This window comes from Pogona vitticeps, chromosome 3 (genome assembly GCF_051106095.1).
Source record: "Pogona vitticeps strain Pit_001003342236 chromosome 3, PviZW2.1, whole genome shotgun sequence".
NCBI classification, from domain to species: Eukaryota; Metazoa; Chordata; class Lepidosauria; order Squamata; family Agamidae; genus Pogona; species Pogona vitticeps.
Genome location: NC_135785.1, coordinates 129,802,217 through 129,823,641, shown reverse-complemented (window position 1 = coordinate 129,823,641; position 21,425 = coordinate 129,802,217). Strand labels below are relative to the sequence as shown.

The following is a 21,425-nucleotide window of genomic DNA, read 5'->3' as shown; positions in this document are numbered from 1 at the left end:
ATAAATTTGGATTTTTCTCAGGGAGGTCCATTGATAGAATTGATGACCTTTCCTGCAATCCTGGGTCCACTGACCAATTACCAATCAAGTAGCCAGAGAGGTCATCAGCCACATCATTTCTTTGGGGATCTCTGATGGTCGCATTCAAATCTTGATTGTCTAAGGTAGATGGAGTACTTGAGACAAATCCCCTTGGGAACCTTTGCCCAGCGGAGCTGGAAAAGTCCTGTTGGCTGATGGAGGTTAAAGGCACGCAGAAGTCTACTATAGCCCTTTGACTTTTACTTCTGGGAGCATTGTTACTTCCAGCACGAGCTTTCTGGTTTCTAGTAACGACCATTGGAGGTGTTTATACGTGCTGTTGAAATACAGCTGCAACCAGGAAAGTTAGAGCCGTCTGCAAAACCTAGTACAAGTCCTAGTGTGGTTTCTTTATTTCTTTATTATCTTGCCTTCTGTGATGTCTCCTTATCAGATAGCTCAGGCAACTCCCAATATTCGACTTCCAAGCCTCTTTAAACAACTCACAGTATTGCTGCGTAGTTCCTGCATGGCCTTGAATTTTCCTTGAAACAGTCTCAGTCCTTTCCAAACATTGTGTTGTTGATAAACTCCCCTGGGAGACTCAACGCTTCTTGCTCTCTTTGGCTCCAGCCACCAGCAGTAAGCAAAGTTCTTTTAATAAAACAACTTGAGCAGTTGAATACTTCGTAAGTATTAGAAATAAAGATTAAAAAGGGAGCAGAGCTTGATACCAACGCTGTTCCTCCCTCAGACCGGAACCGGAAGCCAAGGGAAATATCCAGTCTCTCTCACTCACTAAACTCACTGACACACAGAAGTCTACTCTCACTGACTTACTGATTCACTCACTCACAGACTCGCATAATCTCCCAACATCTCCATACACCCCCTATATATTCCAGCCCCTCCCCCTTTAGCACCACCTTCCATTCCCTCATTGGCTCCTTTTCGACTGCTCAGCTGTGACGGACAGGTGAGGGCAGGGCTGAACACTACAGTTTTTACCAGAGTACCACACTTCATGTTAGATGTGGTACAGAAGGAGATCTGACAAAGCCTATTCCGGCTAATTAGGGGGTTCAACAGGGCTGTATATTAGCCCCCCATTATTTAACCTGTATTTAAATGATCTGCTTGGGTGGTGTCTTGGAACAGGCTTCCATCCTCCTAGACTGGCAGAGATCAAATGCCCCCTATTGCTTTATGCAGATGACACTGTTCTTCTGTCACTATCAAAAATAAGCCTTAAACGGCCTATTCATATATGTATGACCTACTGTAAGAACAACCAATTGGTTACAAATTTTGTCAAAACCAAAATTACGGTTTTTGCTCAGTCCGTAACAATAAGAAAATGGACAGTTAGTGGCACATGCATTGAACAAGTAAAATGGCTGAAGTATCTAGGTATTATATTCCACCATAAACACAGACAGTCCATAATCCAAACAGCTGAGCACATGCAGAAAGCTATCTTGAGTTTTTTCTTTTTTTGGGGGGGGGCAATTTATACCAGCCTTTATCCAAGTTTCTAAGCTCAAGATTCTGCCCCAACTGCTATATGGAATACCAACTTAAATTCTAGTATTTCACACAAGTATAGAGAGTGTTCTTTCAATTTTTCTGAGATCCATCCTTGGAATGCCAAGATGTGTCCTTGCAGATGCATTACGATTAGAGACTGATCTCATATCACTAGAATGTAGCGCTTGGCTCTTTGCTTCCAGATATTGGAATAAGGCAATACATACCGATTCCGCCATGAAATATCTTAACCATTTACAGAAAGAGGTACATAAGAGCTCATGGCTTAAAGCTTTTCCACCCAAACTGCATCTATTAGGGCTCTCTGTGGACTTCCTCTATGCCCAGAAACCCAAGGCAGCCAACTCTACCCTGGAAAAGCATATTAGGGACATAGAATAATGAAAACTAATTTCAGTGGCTCACAAAATATGTTTCATCTTGCATTTCAGCCTAAACTTTAATTTTTCTTGAAGTGCTAGGTATTTGGAGAATTTGATTATACAAAATACAGGCACAATTTTTCAAGAGCCCGATTTAACTGTCTCGAATTTGCAATATTAGATTGGCGTTATTCTGGCATCCCTTATGAAAAAAAGATTGTGTCCTTGTAGTGACAGCAAAATTGAAACTTTGAAACACGTCCTCTTTGAGTGTAATCTTTATAGGAATAAGCCTATCAAATTTCTCAAGCCTATAATGAATGTCTTCCCAGGTAGGACTCTGATTTGTTATATAAAGTATTTATTAAGCAACACAAACAAGATAACTACTGAATTAGTGGCCAAATTCCTGTTCTCCGCCAAAAGAATACAAAACACAATTCTTGACCTCTGCCTAACTCCCATCATAAAAAAAAATGTCTGGGTAATCTATTTTATTAATTTATGCTGTTTTAGCTATTTTGGAATGTTTCAATTACTTCCATTTATGTTAAATATAAAATGCATGTATTTTATTGGGTCAGAGACCAAAAATGTTGATTGATTGAGGCAGGCCTTAGCCAGGCTACTGAGAAGAAGACCACACACTAGTAATTTTGGGTTAAGCACTATTCATGTAACATTTATTGATGAGACATAAGAGACAGGATATGAGACAAAAGATACCAAGAGGAGTCTCTCATACTTCCACTCATGAGACACTCATTGATCCAAAAGACCCTTCTGTGGCAGGTGTTCAGTCCTGAGCAAGGATGATGGGAGCAATCCCTGCAGCACTGTCGAAGCCAAATGTCTCTTCCAGGGTCATCCTTCTTTTAGGCATAGAGCTCCCTTGTGGGTAAGCAGGGGACAGACTCTGGTTTCCTGGGCAGATACAATGTGTTGCCATGCAGGAATGCTTCCTTTCATTTGTACAATTTGAACCATCTGCCACAGACATGGTTTTAGCTAGCCTTGATAAACTACCTTATCCAAGATTTAGGAAAATGTAAAACAAAAGTTGTTTTATTTTCAACTCTCCAACATTATTCTGAAAATACAGACAAAACATCTTTCCCTTGTTTCTCCAGTCGACTGCCAGAAAGCTAACAGTCAGGATTTAGATTACCACATCACAGGAAAGCAAAAAATATATAATAACATCAATCAGGGGAAGAAAAGCATAATTTCTCATCAAGAAAGCCCATGAAATTCATATCCTAGAAACCCAAACGGGACAGGATAAGGAAATCCTTCTCCATAATAAAAGGAGCACTATGACACACCACTCCCCCAAATGATGACGATGCCAATCCTGATGTTGTCTTTGAACAGAAGAGAAATCACCACTTCTGTTCAGGAAAGCCCACGAAAGGGATTTCCTTGACAACTAATCACACAATACGGGAAGAGGCAATATGACGCCTAATCCAAGGTGAAAGGCACCTAAGGAAGCACCACTCTCCAGAAATGCGATGATGCGAAGACTGATAGTTTCTTTCAACAGAAGAGAAATGTATACTTCTCTTCAAGAAAGTCCATGAAATTCATTTCCTAGAAACCCAGTCACACAGGATGGGAAAAGGAAATCCGTCTCCATAATAAAAGGCGCACTATGAACCCCCCCTTCCAATATAACGATGATGCCAAGCCTGATGTTGCCTTTGAACAGAATAGAAATCACCTCTTCTGTTCAGGAAAGCCCACGGAAGGGATTTCCTTAACAACCAATCACACAAGACAGGTAGAGGAAATACTTCATCTAATCCAAGTCAAAGGTGCCTAAGGATGCACCACTCCCCTGAAATTGAGTATTTCTTTTCAAGAAAGCCCATGAAAGTCACTTCCTGGAAACCCAATCATACAGGACGGGTAAAAAAAACCTTTCCCTCTTTAAAAAGGCGCACTAAGACCCCCCCCCCCAATTACGACAATGCCAAGCCTGATGTTGTCTTTGAACAGAAGGGAAATCACCACTTCTGTTCAGGAAAGCCCATGGAAGGGATTCCCTTGACAACCAATCACACAAGACGGGTAGAGCTAATACTTCAACTAATAGAAGTCAAAGGCGCCTAAGGACACACCACTCCCCAAAATGCGACGATGCAAAGACTGATAGTTTCCTTCAACAGAAGAGAATTGATTATTTCTTTTCAAGAAAGCCCATGAAATTCATTTCCTAAAAACCCAATCACACAGGATGGGAAAAGGAAATCCTTCGCCATAATAAAAGACGCATTATCAAACCCCCCCCCAAATGACGATGATGCCAAACCTGATGTTGTCTTAGAACAGAAGAGAAATCACCACTTCTGTTCAGGAATGCCCACGGAAGGGATTTCCTTGACAACCAATCACACAAGACGGGTCGAGCTAATACTTCATCTAATCCAAGTCAAAGGCGCCTAAGGACGCACCACTCTCCCAAGATGTGACGATGCGAAGACTGATAGTTTCCTACAACAGAAGAGAATTGACTATTTCTGTTCATGAAATCCCATGAAAGTCATTTCCTGGAAACCCAATCACACAGGATGGGTAAAGGAAATCCTTCTCCATAATAAAAGGCGCACTATGAACCCCGCCCCCCAAATGACGACAATGCCAAGCCTGAAGTTGTCTTTGAACAGAAGGGAAACCAAAACTTCTGTTCAGGAAAGCCCACGGAAGGGATTTCACACAAGACGGGTAGAGGAAGTACATCGCCTAATCCAAGATGAAAGGCACCTAAGGACGCACCAATCCCCCCAAATAATGAAGATGCCAAGCCTGATGTTGTCTTTGAACAGAAGAGAAATCACTGCTTCTGTTCAGGAATGCCCACGGAAGGGATTTCCTTAACAACCAATCACACAAGACGGGTTGAGCTAATACTTCATCTAATCCAAGTCAAAGGCGCCTATGGACGCACCACTCCCCCAAGATGTGACGATGCGAAGACTGATAGTTTCCTACAACAGAAGAGAATTGACTATTTCTCTTCAAGAAATCCCATGAAAGTCACTTCCTGGAGGAAATACGTCACCTAATCCAAGATGAAAGGCACCTAAGGACGCACCAATCCCCCCAAATAATGACGATGCCAAGCCTGATGTCATCTTTGAACAGAAGAGAAATCACTGCTTCTGTTCAGGAAAGCCCATGGAAGGGATTTCCTTGACAACCAATCACACAAGACGGGTATAGGAAGTACATCGCCTAATCCAAGATGAAAGGCACCTAAGGATGCACCACTCCCCCAAAATTCGACGATGCCAAGCCTGCCTATTTCTCTCTAAGGGAAGAGAAGCCAATGCTTCTCTTCCCGAAGAAATTCAGTACAAGGATTATCTTAACCCCCATTAGACGGGTACATGATATATTTCTCCTGTCTCAACTTTAAAACAACACCCCTCTCTAAAAGGTGACGACGAAAGCCTGTTGAATTCACCATAACACGGGAGAAGCTATCACTTCCCATCAGCCAAGGAAATAAGCAGCCTTTGCATTGTCCCATTCCAGGAAGTTCCTCTTATGGGGCAATTTTAGTATTGACATGGGGGACATATTTCTCAGGCCCTACCTGGGTGGATATCAAGGAAATGCTTTCCATGGACTTTCCTGAAGAGGATTCAGTCAGGTATTCAGACTTTCTCTTCGGGTAGAGAGAAGAAAACAACTCCGATAGACTGGGTAGTTTGCAGCTTCTTGGATGGCTGTTTTGGAGTTTGGGATACAGCACACTATTTTAGCAGAAGTGTGCATTAAATGAGTAGAAACACACCCATAGAATGATTGTTTCACTTTCCCCTTACATACCCAAGAAAATAACTTTCCTTTCTTCTCATTCACCTCTATTATGCAAATAAACCCCATTTGTCCATCCCTCTCCACTCCCAACCCCCCCCTTAACTTTCACAAACCCTCCCGCAATGCCCTATCTGCTCCTAACGGTGTGCCCTGCCCACCACAAATCCCCCTTCATCCCTAACCCTCCCCTCCCCTCAAGCCCCATCTATCCCCACCCTGCCTTTTCTGGCCCAACACAAGCATGGTCCCTCCCACCCGCCCCGCTTTCTCCTCGGTCCCTCCTCGACGCATCTCCTCTAATGCCCATGGCTTTTTCCTCCCCACCACAACTGCAGTTCTTTCCCCCCTCCCCTCTAGTCATTCCCTCCTCAACACGAGCCCTGTCTATCCCCCCCCCCCGTATTTTTCTGGCCAGCACAAGCATGGTTCCCCACCCCCCCATTCTGCAGTCACTCCCTCCATGACCCAAGCCCTGTCCATTTCCTCCCCCTGCCCCACATTTGCGGCCAGCACAAGCCTGGTTTTCACCCCCAGGAAGTTGTCATTCCGTGATTGCGGCACTTGTCTAGCCCCTCTCATGTCTTTTCCTCCCTAACACACCTCTTGGTCCCTTCCTGTTGCCAGGTGTGTTCTTTCCCTTGTTTTTCTTTTCCTATTAAGTGTGGCAACTGAAGTCTCATTAGGAGGCATTTTTCTCTCCTTTTGCCAATGGTCATCGGCCACAGGTTGAAAGTTTTTCAGGTTGAAAGAATTGCTGGACTATGTTTCAAGATCAGGTAACAATCTGTAAGTTTGTTAGGGTTAATGAAAGGGAGTTCTTGGGGCGTTGCCCTAGGAATTCCACCGGCAGACATTTACTGTGGACTGACTTCTTGCTTCTCTCTAAAGTTATTTGCTTTCTCTTTGTTTTGTGATCACCTAAAGCTTTAGCCTTTTCATTTGGTGATCATTACAGTCTAGGATATCTCTCTCAGGCCTGAGATGTTTCAGCAGATGCAGAAGCCATTTGGCATATAAAACAGTCACTCCAGTTCTTCCAACCAAGAGTTCACGTGCTCGCACTTGATGGCTCACTGAGCTTTTGAATGTGATTACGATTTCGAAACCTTTATTGGCATATAAACGGACAACAACAAAACATAGGTACAAGCCAAGCGATGATCAGAGTAAACGTAAAATAGGAGATACACTCAACAAATAGTATCATAGGTAATGGGTTAAATTGGAAATTTCCAAAAGATATCTTGCAACGGCAGATGTAATCCGCGGGCAAGAATCATTCAGGAAAAAGGATAGGGAGTTGGGCAAAAGAGAAAGCCACGGTTCGAGAAACAGCTTTCTCAGAGATGAATGCGCCGGGCAATGAAATAAAATATGGTCCAGGGAATCTGGGAGGGTATGACAGAAAAAGCAGAGCCTATTTGCATGGGGGATCTTAGCGAATCGGCCTGCATGAACCGCCGAAGGGAAGATATTGAGGCGAGCTAACATAAATGCTCTTCTCTGACCAGGGTTGGTCAGTGAAGAGAAATAGTTAGAAGGGCGTCCTAGGGAAGGAGGAAGACTGAAAAAAAGGGGAGAACAAGTGAGGTTTAAGTCAGCTGAAAGTGACTCAAACTCAAGCTGCCAAAGTTTGTGTTTGATCAAGGAATGGGCCTGTTGTAATCCCAGGTCGAAAAGGGATTCTAAGTCCAGTCCTAGGGATAGAAGTTTGGAGTCAATCAGTTTAAACCAATTCGAAGTGTAGGAGTCACTAAGAAGGTCAAAGAGAAGAGAATTGGAATTAGAGTGGAGATGAATACGGAGCCAGTATTTGAAAGTGGAGACCCAGGCAAGAGTAGAAGGAAGGTGGGTTCCCAATTCAAGTACCATGGTGGAGAGGCGAATCATATTGGGAACACCTAAGATCTTTCTAAAGAAGACAGCGGCAATGGAGTCAATGTCGTGGTTTACAGCCTCTATCCAGATGGGGACCCCATAAAAAAGGTGGGATAGGAGTTTGCACTGGAAAATATGCAAGGCTGCTGGGACAAACTGGTTGCCCGAGAAGTAGTGGAATTTAGAAATTGCATTGAGTTGGGATGTTGATGTGGAAATGACCGATTTTTTGTGTGAGGCCCAGTTTAGTTTGAAATGGAAAGTGAGCCCGAGGTATTTAAAGGTTGGCACTTGTTGGTAGGATTGTGTACCAACTGTCCAAGTGGATAGAGGGCTAGATTTAGAAAAAACAACTATTTTAGTTTTGGAAGAATTTATGCTAAGATCGTTGATGGAGCAGTAGTCTTGAAATTTGGCTAGAAGAAGACGCAGCCCGGCTTTGGAGAGGGACAGCAGGACTGCATCGTCAGCATAGAGGAGAACTGAGAGAGGGGCACCGTTAAGAGAGGGGGAAGAGTTAGTAGCTTTACATAAGAAAGGAGGGAGATCTGCAAGGAATAAGTTGAACAGTAACGGGGCTAATATACACCCTTGACGGACACCCCTGTTAACTTGAAATCTATCAGTTAGTGTATTGGAGTTTGGGAGGCGAATCTGACATGTGTTTGAAGAGTGGAAACGCCTAAGCAGAAAGAGTAGTCGAGGATCAATGCCCCATTGAGATAGTTTGTCCCATAAGAGGGATCTGTTAACAGAGTCGAAGGCACCTTGAAGGTCAACAAAAGCAGCAAACAAACTAGATTTGTGATGAATGGAATATTTTTCAACTAAATGGGATAAATGTAAAGCGTGATCAAGAGTAGAGGCTCCAGAGCGGAAGCCAATTTGCTCTTTCCCCGGAAGATTAATGGAAGAAGCCCAGGCAGAAAGTTTGGCTAGAAGAGATTTTGAATAAAGTTTGCCAATAAAAGATAGAAGGCTAATTGGGCGGTAGTTGCTAGGGAGAGAGGGATCACCTTTTTTGAATATTGGAATCAGAGTGGAGATTAACCAAGAGTTAGGAAGGATGCCAGAGTGGTTAACTAAGGTGAAAAAGTTAGCCAAGGAATGAGACCACCAGTGGGGGTTACTGGTCAGAATCTCAGTGAGGACTTGATCAGGGCCTGGGGCCTTACCAGACTTCAGTGAGCTGATTAAATCCAGTATTTCCTCAGAAGTAACAGGAGGCCAGTCGGGGAGGGCCTGGAGCGAGGGATCGGAAGGGGGGTTGGGGTTTGGGGAGAAGAAAATTGTGGAGAAGTGGGCTATCCATTCCTCCGAGGGGATAGAAGAAGAAGGGTCAGAAGAAGAGAAAGTGGTGGAAGAAGATACCAAAGACCAGAAGGCTTTGTAGTTGTGTGATAGAATTGCCTGGAGCAGATCAGACCACTTGCGTTGAGCAAAGAAATGTTTTTTTGAGTCTAAAAGTAATGTGCAGGACTTTCTGACAGTAAGGTAGTGTTGTAGAGACGCTGGGGTAGGGTTAAGGCGGAAAGAGTGGAAAAGAGATCTAACATGTTTCTTGGCCTGCCAACAGTCGGAGTCGAACCATGAAGTGGCACGGTTATGGGATGGGGAATTAGTTGGACTACTAAGGGAAGTAATTAAGGAATCCACAAGAGTATTATAGGAGGTGATAGCTGTGGCGATAGAGTCAGTTGTAGCAATGGTAAGGTTAAGATTGGAGATCTCTGGCAGTAAAGTCCAGGAGAAGAATTCAGCTTCTGTTTGAGAAGTCCATATAAGGCGACAAGAGGGTTGTGAAGGGGGAATTTGGGGGGAGGAGGGGGAAGAAGGGAAGGTTAGGGACAAAAGAAGAGGCAGGTGGTCACTGTCAGCACGAACACCAACAGAGAAGTCCGAGAGAAAGGGGAAAAGATCTGGGGAAGCGATGGCGTAATCGATTACGCTTGGACCTCTAATGGAGAGGTGGGTGTATTCACCAGGGATGTCCTTACCCCATGTGCCATTAAGAATGGCAATGTGAAGATTGAGACAGAGGTTAATTAAGAAGGTAGCATGAGGTGTGATAATCTTGTCTCTGGAAGACCTTGGGCGATTGAGCCAGGGGGGAGACGACTCATCAAACTCCAGATTTATGTGTTTGGCTAGGACAGAGTTTTTGGGTCCTAACCGGGTATTAAGGTCCCCCAGGATCAAAATGTAGGCAGATGGATTAGCTTCCAGATTAAGGTTGACAAGGTTCTCTACCTCCACCCAGGTGCTATTCAAAGAGGAGGATGGAGGTGGGAAGTAAAGATTAAGTAGTAGGATTTTATGTTGACCGTACTGGAGGAGGAAGATTTGAATATAGAGTGAGGGGGAAGGGATGGAGGTGAGGGTGAATAAGGAGGAGGGTTTAAGGAAACAACAGAGACCCGCGGAGGGGCGCCCTCTTGTTTTAGATTTAACAGCCGGGATATGATAAGTAAGGAAACCCGGAATGGATGGAGGATTTAATAACCAGGTCTCCTGTAAGAGAATAATGTCGTAGCTAGAGAGAAACTTTAGCAGGTCTTTGTCCGAAGCTTTTTTCCTCCAGCCACCTATATTCCATGAGATTAATTGGAGAGAGGGATGGGGAGAGGGGGGGTCAGAGGGGAAGCAGTTAGTCAGCAGGAGGAAGTACTGGGGTCTGAAAGAGGGGGGGGAATCACAGAAGGCAAAAGGGGATCAAGGACTGGAGGACAGGCAGGCCCAGAGGGTGAGGCTAAAGCATCTATTGCAAGTTTATGGTTAGTAAAATTGAAATTAAGGGGAGGGGGTTTCTGGGACATAGCATCGACCAATGCAAAGGAGGTGATTGGGGCACCCCGGTTGACAATACATACAGGGGATAGGGGGATATGGGGAGGGGAAGCAGTAGAAGGATTGGAGTATGCAGGGAAACAGACATAAGCTTCCGGTTGAATTAAAGCAGGCGCATTGGTCGACTGGAGATCTGTGATGGAGTCTCGAGGTGTCACCGGTGGGTTAGAGGAATATTGTAAAATGGGCGAAGAGGGGATTTGAGGAGATGGCAAGTGGTCCATCGGCTTAGCGGGATGGGTTGCTTCAACCCTCATGTGAGATGGAAGGGACGGCGAAGTAGAAGAGAGCAGCAGGGAGTCCGTAGGGGGGTAGGTAGGTCTGAAGGTTCGAAACAGTTTTGTCCTCTTGGAGGAGGGGGAGGCGTCTGTAGGAGGGGGTTGCAAAGAGGCTTCCGTCGAGATAAGCCTGGCAATGGTGGTATTCTTGAAAAGGCGGTGAGGGGTAACACCCCATCGTTGTAGTAGATTCGCAGATGAGAACAACATCCCAGGAACATAGTTCGAATGGAAGGTCAGTAATAGTCTAGTTGAGTGGAAGGATGTTGACAAGGTCTCAGTCCTGTAGAGGTCGATGTTCCGAACATTCACTTTTAGGAGGAAGGCGAGATGTCTCTTCGCCAAGGCGATTTTAGTCCAGCGTGGAAAGCTTGTAAAACCGCGAGGAGGACCGATTGTGACAACAGCAGCGTGAGGAACGTAGACCAAATGCATTATGGGCTTGGAAGGAACTTGAGGGAGGCAGCCATCAGAGAAAGAACTAGGAGGAGTTTCTTTGCAAACGGCCGAGTTGAGTTTATCTGAGGTTTTATTTAGGCAGGATAGACAATGTGGAGAAATAGAGCATGAGCTCTTTAAGAAGTCTGTAAGTAGAGTAAGCTGGGAGAAAATCTGAGAGACAGTTCTTGCAGTTAGTGTAGAATAATGTTTTATAAGTTCAATAGCATCACAATCCAAGCGAGAGTTAACACTAGGTAGCGGTTTGGAGTAGCGTTGTTCAGGGGGGTGAGTAGTTGAAGGAGTATGGACCTCCTGTGTCTGGTTTGTAGAAGAAGCACTTCTTATCAGGGGTGTTGTAGTCGATGTAGAAGGTTGAGGTGGAAAAAAGGAGTCCAGCCGCAGCTGTTTGGATGAAGGTGAAATCTGTGCCAAATCGGGGCTAGTTTGAGAAAGAGTTCTTTTGGATTTCCCCATTTAAATAATAGACTAAAGGGAAAGGAAGAAAAAGAAAACAAACCGTTTGCTTGTGGAGATAACAATGGCGTCAGCGGAGAAGGACGGGAGAGGCCGGTCGAAGAAGAAAAGCAAAACACTTCTAGGTTCAAGGATAGACCAGCAGCAGGGTTCCAATAAACACCATAGCCTCGTAGCCAAGAGTAGGAAGTTCCCTAATGAGGAAAATATAAGATAACAAGCTTGGAAGGCAAAGATAAAGGGAATACCGGAGCTCCGACTCCACGCTGCTGACGGCTCGGACTCTCCTGCTCGGCTGCACCTCAGCTTTCGAATGCAAAGGGTACATCTCTGACGTTCTGCAGGGAGAAAAGACGACAAAATTGCAATGGTGAGAAGGTTTTTTTCTTCTTCCAGGAATAAGTACTTTTGCACTGAAATACTTCTGCTGTATGTTCACAGAAGCATTAAAGGCAACAAACCTGCATTGTTTGAGTTCGCATTTGGTAACACAGTTCTAAGCAGAAAAACCCACTGAAGGGACTAGAACCCTGACATTTCCATCCACAAAAAGTCAGTCAAGAATATTAGAGTGAGATATGTAAAATAGAAATTTAACATCTGGCACACAAAATCTTTCTTCTTCACACAAGGAAAAAAATATCAGATGAAAATAGTGTAAATGTGGGAAATCACACCTTCATTTTGGCCGTTTGACAAACCTGAATCAACTGTATGCTTTCACCTTAATTCCTGACACTCAGTCACTCTTTTTGACTTCTGCTTTTATTTGTTTTTTCATCTGAAGTAATTTAAGTGATGCCGTGTACCCTCTCCTAGTCTTTGATCTTTACAGGGATAAACACGAGTTTTCACAGATTCATAACCATGTTCTCAACCACTGTGTTACATTTCTCATTTGGTTTTAAACAATATCAGGTGGAGAACTTTCAAAAAAGGATTTACAATGTCATAATGTTGTCCAATCCTACATAAACCTTCTATTTTTTAACATTTATTATCTCCATGGCACTAACTGTAAGAAGAATTTATACTTTATATTAAAGTATTTTACAGCATTAAATTAAAGGGAAGAAAACAATAATCAGCATTCACAGAAATGCTGGAAAGAAACTTCAAAAATAAATTCTCCTGCACACATGCAGCACTTCACAACATTTGATTTACTACAGCCCTTAACTCTGCACCTCCACTCAGTCCCTGTGTACTTAAACTGGCAGCAGAGGCCATCGCTTCCCCTGTAAAGATGGCTCAGAGGCACCCTTTTTCTGAAACAGAAAGTCGCTTACTTTGACAGGCATTTGGCAGGCACATCTGGTTTGCTATGCGGGGAAAAGGCCTTGCGACACAAGTCCCTTAATAACTCCTGGACAGACTGAAGACTGTCCAATTCCAACCACCCTTTAATGATATCCTGTGCAAGAACAGATTTACAGTATCTCTGCCACTTCTTTAATGATGCTTTGCTCACCACTGATTTTATTTTATTGCTTTCCCTGATATATATATATATATAAACAGAATGCACACCAAATAAACCAAAATGACAATGCAGACGCTGGCAAGATATAACATGCAAAAGAATGTACGCTGTTAACACAACATATATCTTCATGTATTGCTTCATATGGAAAATATTAAATGGAGGAAAAAATCTACCTCTCAAAGGCTAAAACTCAAAAGGAAAGTAATCAAAAACTGTGCAATCTTTTCCTCATCATACCTGAGACCACTGGTTCTTAACCTTGGGTTACGCAGGAGTTTTGGACTGCAACTCCCAGAAACCCCAGTCAGCACAGCTGGTGGTGAAGGCTTCTGGGATTTGCAGTCCAAAAACACCTGAGTAACCCAAGGTTAAGAAGCATTGCCTTAGATGAAGGGGTTTTATCCCCTCCAGACACTTAAAACAATTAAACTCTCAGTGCTTGGTCTAAGTTCAAAAGCCCTGTGGAAATGATCAGTTTAGACTCTACAAGTGTGACTCCCACCCCCCCACCCCCAGCAAGCTGAGATGTTTGAAAGGAAAAACAGATAGAAAGAGGTGGCAGGCAACAAGGCAGACACTGGCCTGGCATTTTCTTCCACCCCATCCCCACTACTGATATTTGGCAAACTACAGACTGCTCCAATGCTGGGCTAATAAAAAGCAAAGCATGGCATATAGGTATATACCGCCCCAAAGCAACTCTTCCACATAATCAATACTCAAAGACTAACACCGTTCTGGGGAAATGTATTCCTCTGAGTAACCAAGCAAAGCTAAACCAGTTGAAAGGAACTGCTGACCCAGTTAAATTTTTTTTAGACTCTTCCAGGTTCACTATTAGTCAAGTGTGAAGCCTCTTACAGAGAGGATACACTGACCACATAGTCATACTTTGAGCCAGGGTGATGCAAAAGCACATGCAGGCTCAAAAGCAACCTTAAGGACAAAAGCCTATCCTGAAATTTAGGCAGCTAAGAGTTGTTCCCACCAAAAACAGTAACAGCTTCCTACCTCTCAGCTCTCCCCACAGAGTAACATGGTTTCAACGCTCAAGCAGAGTTCCTCATAACAGCAGGCTGGGTGACAGGTTCCAGCCAGAATAAAGCTGCTGCCCAGAACTGCTGAGCTCAGCCATTTCCTCTGGCTGGCCTTATATCCCATCAACCCTCATCAGAGCCTGCAACCTTTCCAACCAATCAGGTGCAGTCCCTCCTGAAGTCAGCTAATTGGTAACTTCTGTAAGAGTAGCTCCTGAGGTCACCAGGTGTGCCTAATTAGCACACCAAGAGAAGCCAAAAAATCCTCCCCAGTTTCAAGGCCTATAGATAGCATTCTTCGCAGCCAAGATGGCTCTGTCATTGCTGGAGCCTTCTTTCTCTCCTCTCCACTCTTTTTGGAGCTGTGAAGTGAATAAGACATCCAAAATATATAAACAGGTAGCTATTAGCTATAAGCGAGCTAAACATCTAGGTACACTTGAATTCACACAAAATGCATTTGTGACTCTTTGTGATTTTTGAGCTCAAAATAAACTGCTTTTTTGCTCCAAGAAACTCTGGTCTTTCCTCTGCTCTGTTTTCTGAAAGAGGGTCAGAGTGGCAGCTTTCCTGGTGCCAAAACCCGGGAATATCTGTGTCAGGGAGAGGGACTGAGTTTTAAACTCTTTTCAGTTCCCCCACTGCTGTCACCAGGGAGGCAAGGGTCTTTCTGAAGACAGACAGAAGACGGTGTGGTGATGCGCTTGACAAGCCCTCTGGCCAAATGCAGTCTTTTTGATTGATGGGTTTCATGACGCTTCTCCAGCAGATCCCTGGTTCTAGCCTCTTTGGGGAGACTCTTCCTGAATGGAAAAGCATTTGGTGCTCATCGGTGGAGGGGGTTTGGGGAGTCCGGCCCTGCCTGTTGCAGCCTTGGAAGGTATACTGGGAAATGCCTGCTGAGGGAGGGTCCCAGCTGTAAAAAGGTGAAAGGGGAAGTGAGAAATCCCTCGTAAATGCCATTAACATGATAGCCTCTGCTAATGCCCAGGGAACTTTCACCTATGTGAATGGCACTATGCCTGGATGGGTTCATGATGCCCACGTGTTGGAGGCATCCAGTCTGCTTCTTTTGCTGTAGAGCTGGCCTGCCGGGCGAGGCTGGTGGCTGGGTAAGTTTAGTGCGTGGCAAATGGGAGGGAACAGGGAGGACTCATACAGATGCTGATGGCCATGTTTCCCCCACTCCAGCTGATTGGGGCTATCCTCTGTGGCCATTCCTGCAGACACCGTACACCGAGGACCTCCCTGGATGCATCAGCCACTATAAGGAAGCGCACAGGAAAACCAGAATGGTGACAGAGCGATCCTTTGGGGTGGTGAAAACGTGTTTCTGCTGTTTGCAGCAAGGAGGGGGTCGCCTGCTCTGCACTTCCGAAAAGGTGTCAAAGACCTTGCTAGTGTGTGCTGTGCTACATAACTTGGCCCCATAGATGCCCCTAGATGTGGGGGCTGTTATAGCCATGACGCCCCGTGTGTGCTTTGAATGTGATAGGGGAAACATCCCAGGGCCAGGATCCACAGGAGGTACAGTTGTGGGATGACGTGGCCCATGCCTACTTTGAGCCATGAGGCAAGCAAGTTGCTGCAGGATGTGATCCGTCTTGCCTTCTCCCCACTTTTTTGGAACTGCAGAGCTGTCTTTCACATTCCCAAGCATTTTCTAAGGATTCTCCTGCCGAAACCCACCCCCTTGCTCTTCGCTACCTCCCTACATGCGATGCCACCCTCCTTCCGTGGGATGGCCTTGTCTTATTTCCTTTTCCCTCCCTTCTAACTCATCATCAATGGTAACTATAGCAAGTAGAGCTGTGCAGAGTTGTACTTTGGGCAACAACTCCTAGGCTGGGCATGTTAGGGATCACAGGGGCTCTAGTCCCTCTGACACAACTCTACACAGCTCAGGGTCTGACCTTTCACTGTCCATCTTCCTGTCTTCTTTTCTGGTTGGGTCATGTTTAGGGACTTAACTTGGGCTCTTTTCCCCATGACTGGGCAGCCGGGTTGGCTCCCATCCACTCCCTCTGCCTCCTGGCTCATGATTGGGAGGGGGGTGTGTGTGGATCCATCCAGCCCTAATCCTGCCCACCCTCAGCCTCCTGGTTAATTTCTGGGAGGGTAGTTTGGGTCCCTTAGAGTAGCATTCTGCCCACCCTCAACCTCCTGGGTCATTATTGGACAGCCGGCACAGGCCTCACCCACTCTCAACCTTGGTCCTAGAGCTCATGATGGATGGATGGGCCCTCTGCATTTGTTTTCACTCCCCAACCAATGTTAAAGGCAAGCCATGGGTTTCTTCTACCCTTCCCCTGATATTATGATGGAAAAGGGAGCTTATGTTCCTTCCTTTTTCCTGCCGCATCCTCCCCTAGGAGAAAGGCCTTGAACCTACTTGTCTTATCATGTAATTACAAGAACAAACAAACTTGACACAGTTGTTGTAGATGGCATTTTATTGAGCAGGTTCAAAGAAAGGGTGCTTGGAATATAGTGTGCCTGGACACTAGCATTTTGCCTCAGAAGCACCCTTGTATCTTCGACAAAGAGAAGACAGATAGACAGACAGCAGAGAGCCTTTGTGTAGCTGTACTGCACCTGACCCATAGCTGTCTGACCATACCATTGCCAGTGTTCAGGTGCAAGGCTCAGGCAGTGCTTACTGAAATGGTTGTGGTCACACACGGCCGAGTGGTTTGGGAGCTGCACCTGTAGCACAGTTACCTGTGTAAAAAAGAGAGATTGGGGGACAAAAGTCAAAACCCTAGCCTAGTGTGGAAAGAAGAGGGCAGCAGGCCATTGCTTCTTTTCAAGTCGCAGAGCACTGTAAATGGTGGTGCTGTTGGGAGGTAGCTAAAGAGGGCACCAAGGGGGTATGGACTGACATGGCTCATGGGCTTTGGAGTCTCCTTGAAGTCTATTTTGCGCATGCAGCGTTTCAGCTTTCTCACAGCAACTTCACTTCAGCCCTAGAAGACACAGGCAGGAATGGGCATTTGTTCCCTCCCACAGCTGATTGCATTCCACTTGTAAGTCAAGGACAGGGCTGGGAGAAGAAGTCAAGTCTTATTTGTTGCTAGTGAGAGGTAGTCTCATGAGAAAGGCAAGACTGACATTTCATGGCTTTCCCCCCTTCACTTACCTGGGCGTCCTTTCTGGAAGCTGGAAGCCCCAGGCTTCAGGGTGTTTGTGTCTTGCAGCTGCATTCCTGGATGGCTCTACCTGTTAGGATACGAGGCAGCCAGATGTTAGAGAAGAGAACTTACACGCTTTGGAGTGGGTATTGTCTCTCTCTCTGTGTGTATGTGTGTATGTGTGTTGTCCCCACTTTTGTGCTTAGTGTTTTGTGGTGCAAAGTGCCATTTCCCATAGTGAGCTGCCGCCACCACCACGACTCAAGTGTCTCCTCGTGAGTGCAAAGTGAGTATGCTGCAAAGCCAGAGAGAAAGAGTCCCCTGGCCTGTATGTTGTCATCTGAGGCGTATATATATCGGTGGTGGCATGCTGTATCTTAATGTCAGCCGAGTGTGTCTCCCTGAAAGGTGGGAGGATTAGGGCCTTAATTATGTTGGGAGCTCCCATTGGGTTCCATGTGCTGTAAATTATTTAGGAGTATTTTTTTTTTCCTGGCCTGACTTCTGCCAGCATAAGTGTTAGGAGTTTGAGCTTGGTGTAACTCAGCTCTTCCCCTGCCCCTCCCTTTCTCTTCTGCTTCCCCTCCCCCTTTTGGCCCTTCTGCCCACTGATCAGATGGGGGATCAGCCCACACAGAGGGTTAGGCCAGCCTAAGGGGGCTAGGCCGGCAGAAGGATAGTTGTGCCGGCAAAAGGGACTTACGCCCAATCCAAATCTTCTACTACAACAAGCCTATCTGGGACTTTAGATTCTGCCCTAAATTGGTACCTTAATCCTATTTTGATATTACGATCGTCTACTGATAGCACAATGAAGATTTTGTCTGCTTTATACTGACTGGGAAAATAATCCATTGAAAATTAAGGCCAGATTCCCTAGCCTCCCATCAACCACTGGAACTCATGAGACAAAAGGAGGAAGGACAGAACCAGCCTCGTAGTTAATCCCTCACAGTGACATTTCAGCGAAGGCTAGTGTCTTCAAGGTCAGTGGTGTGGCCAATCTGCTCTGGGTTTTAGTTTAGGCATTGAAAGCCGTGTGTGAGATGCTAAGCTCCTTATGACAAGAAGGTTCCCTACTTCAGATGGCTCTTGTAAAGTTCAGAATAAAACCCAGAGCAGGTTCACCGACATATTGACCTCTCAAAGCCATCAACCTCCACTACGCCATTCAGTTAGGGCAAGAGCCTATATTCTTCTATGGGACGAGTCTCCCTCTGCATTTTTTCATCATCAAACAGCAGTGCCGTGTTGCTCGCTTGAATGGCAAAAGGAGTCCACTGGTTCTTTCTGGTCCTTTCTCGGCGTTAGGCCCCTCAGCTGTCTTTCCTGGCTATGGCGAGTGACTCGAGTAGATCTAGGTGGGAGAAGGCATTCCGCTAGGTATCAAGGCCCTAAACTGTTTAGGGCTTTATATGTCATTCATTAACATTTTGAAATCAATGCAGAAACGAATTATATATATATGATATATAATCATTTAAGAAATAATTAATTAATTTTGTGATTAATTATGTAGTTGCTGACCTATCATTCAGCAGGCTCTCCCCAGGGCTCTAAAAACTACAAAGGAAGAAAATACACACAGTTCTTTGGAGGAAAGGCCACCACTTGATTGTTTACAGCCACAGTCCCTGGCCAGCACTGGGGCATGGGATCCGGTGCATTGAGAAGCCCAAAGGCCACCTTTTTGTCCTTTTTAAAGTGCAGTGTCCAGAACTGGACATGGTACTCAAGATGAGGCCTAATCAGTGCCAAATAGAGGGGAACTAGTATTTCACATGATTTGGAGACTATATTTCTGTTTCTGTAGCCTACAATAGTAGTTGCCTTTTTTGTAGCTGTATCACACTGTTGGCTCATGTTCAGCTCTTGATCTACAACAGTTCCAAGATCCTTCTTGCATGCAGTATTGCAGAGGCAAGTATCCCTCATCTTATAATGGTGCATTTGGTTTCTTTTTCTTGGGTGTAAAGCTTTGCATTTATCCTTGTTGAATTTCATTCTGTTGTTTGATGCCCAGTACTCGATCCTATAAAGATCTCTTACACACACACACACACACACACACACACACACACACACACACACACACACACACACACACACACACACACACACACACACACACACCCCTTCCAAGATATTAGTTGTTCAACCCAATTTTCTGTCATCTGCAAATCTGGTAAGCATTTCCTGCACCTGCTCATCCAAGTTATTAATGAAAATGTTGAAGAGCACTGAAACCTGGTTCCCTGATTGAGAAGATACAACCAATAAGGACTCCCTGAGTATAATTCTGTAACCAACTGTTTACCTACCTGACAGTTGTTCTATCCATCCCACGCTTAGTTAAATTGCTAACCATAATATCATGGGGCACTTTTTCAAAAGCTTTGTTAAAGTCAAGATATATAACGTCAACAGCATTCCCAATGACTACCAGGGAGGTTACCTGATCAAAAAATGAGATAAGATTAATCTGACTAGATTTCTTCTTGACAAATCTGTGTTCGCTTTTAGTTATTGCTGCATTGTTTTCAAGGTACTTATAGACTAATTGCTTTATAATCTGGTCCAGATTTTCCCCAGGGATTGATGTCAGACTGATTGGTCTGGAGTTTCCAGTTTCCTCCTTTTTGAAAATAGAGACAACATGATACATCCTCCAGGCATCTGGCACTTCACCCATTCTCCATGACTTCAAGAAAAAAATAGGCAGTGGTTCTGCAAGTTCTTCTTCTTTCAGCTCTTGGATGCAGTTCATTGGGCCCTGAAACCTGAGCATGTTGAAAGTAATGACCTAGTCCTTGACTATTTGTCTGTCAGTTTTAACTTGCAATTCTGTCCCCTCCACGTGTACTTCACATTTGCCTGAAGGGTCACACACTGTCTTTTGGGAGAAAACCAAGCTAAAGTAGGAATTTAGTACTTTTATATTTTCTTTGTCACCTATTACCCTTTTCCCATGCTCACTGAGTAGCTGAGCCACTATTTTTTTAAATATTTTTTTCTACATACAAAGACACTCATAAAAAAAGACAAAACAATACTAGTAAAATCAAAAACAAAAACAAAACAAAACCCCACATGTATAGGCAGGGGGGAGGCATTCCATACAAAATTTCCATTCTTAAAGGTCTGACTGCATCAACCTTATTACTCTTTTTTACTTTCTTAAAACCTTTATTGGCATTAAAAGGGGATAAAACAGCAGTAACAATTTATGTCATAGTGTTACAAACCAAGAAGGACGGGCGTGAAGGTAAGAACTGGGAGGGTGATGCGGGGGGAGGATGGGGCAGGGGTTTTGACTTGGAAACCGCTAAAAGAAAATCCGCTACCACGCTAGTGATGGTCGCCGAGTAATCGCTTAAAAGGGTGGGGAGGGGGTCAGCTAGGGAAACAAAAAGGGACGACAGAAGGGGTTCAAGGATGTTGTTTCTTAAATGTTGATGAGTCGGGCAGCGGAATAATATGTGGTCTAGGGTATCGGGCTCAGATGAGCAAAAGAGACAGAGTCTATTGATGCGTGGTATGTTTGCAAATCTTCCAAAGTGAACAGCTGATGGGAAAATGTTTAGTCTTGCTAGCATAAAAGCCCTCCTTTTACTTGGATTAATTAATTTACTAAAATAGTTTGAGGGTCTACCGAGTGAAGGGGAAAGGCCGAAGAAGTGAGGGGAACAAATAGGATTTAAATTGGGGAGTAATAAATTGAGTTCCTGTTGCCAGAGTTTAGATTTGATGATTTGATGGGCTCTGTGAAGGGTGGTGTCTGAAAGAGATTCGGGGGAGAGGTCCAAGGATGCGAGCTTAGCATCAAGAATATTGAACCACTTGGATGAAAAGGGATCTTTTAGTAGGTCATTGAGTATGGAATCTGGTTGGGTATTGAGGTGTAGTCTAAGCCAGAACTTGAAGGTTAGGGACCAAGCGATAGTAGAGGGAAGGTGCATGCCTAAATCGAGTATCAATGTGGACAATCTAATTAGGTTTGAGACTCCAAGAATCCTTCTGAGAAAGGAGGCAGCGACTTTATCAAGGTCTTGATTAGCAGCCTCGATCCAGATTGGGGCTCCATATAGCAGCTG

General features: G+C 44.7%; 2 long non-coding RNA genes across 2 annotated transcripts in view; one reads left to right on the top strand and one right to left on the bottom strand.

The window, feature by feature from the left end:
* The window catches only part of LOC144588255 (uncharacterized), a 379,338-nt gene that overhangs the window by 351,744 nt on the left and 6,169 nt on the right, over positions 1–21,425 (top strand). The gene's annotated exons all lie outside the window — the stretch shown is intronic.
* Positions 6,857–11,976, bottom strand: LOC140707383 (uncharacterized). Its single transcript, XR_013543707.1, has 2 exons — positions 11,926–11,976; positions 6,857–11,689 (listed from the first exon to the last, which is right to left on the bottom strand). It is a non-coding gene; the product is annotated as an uncharacterized LOC140707383 (long non-coding RNA).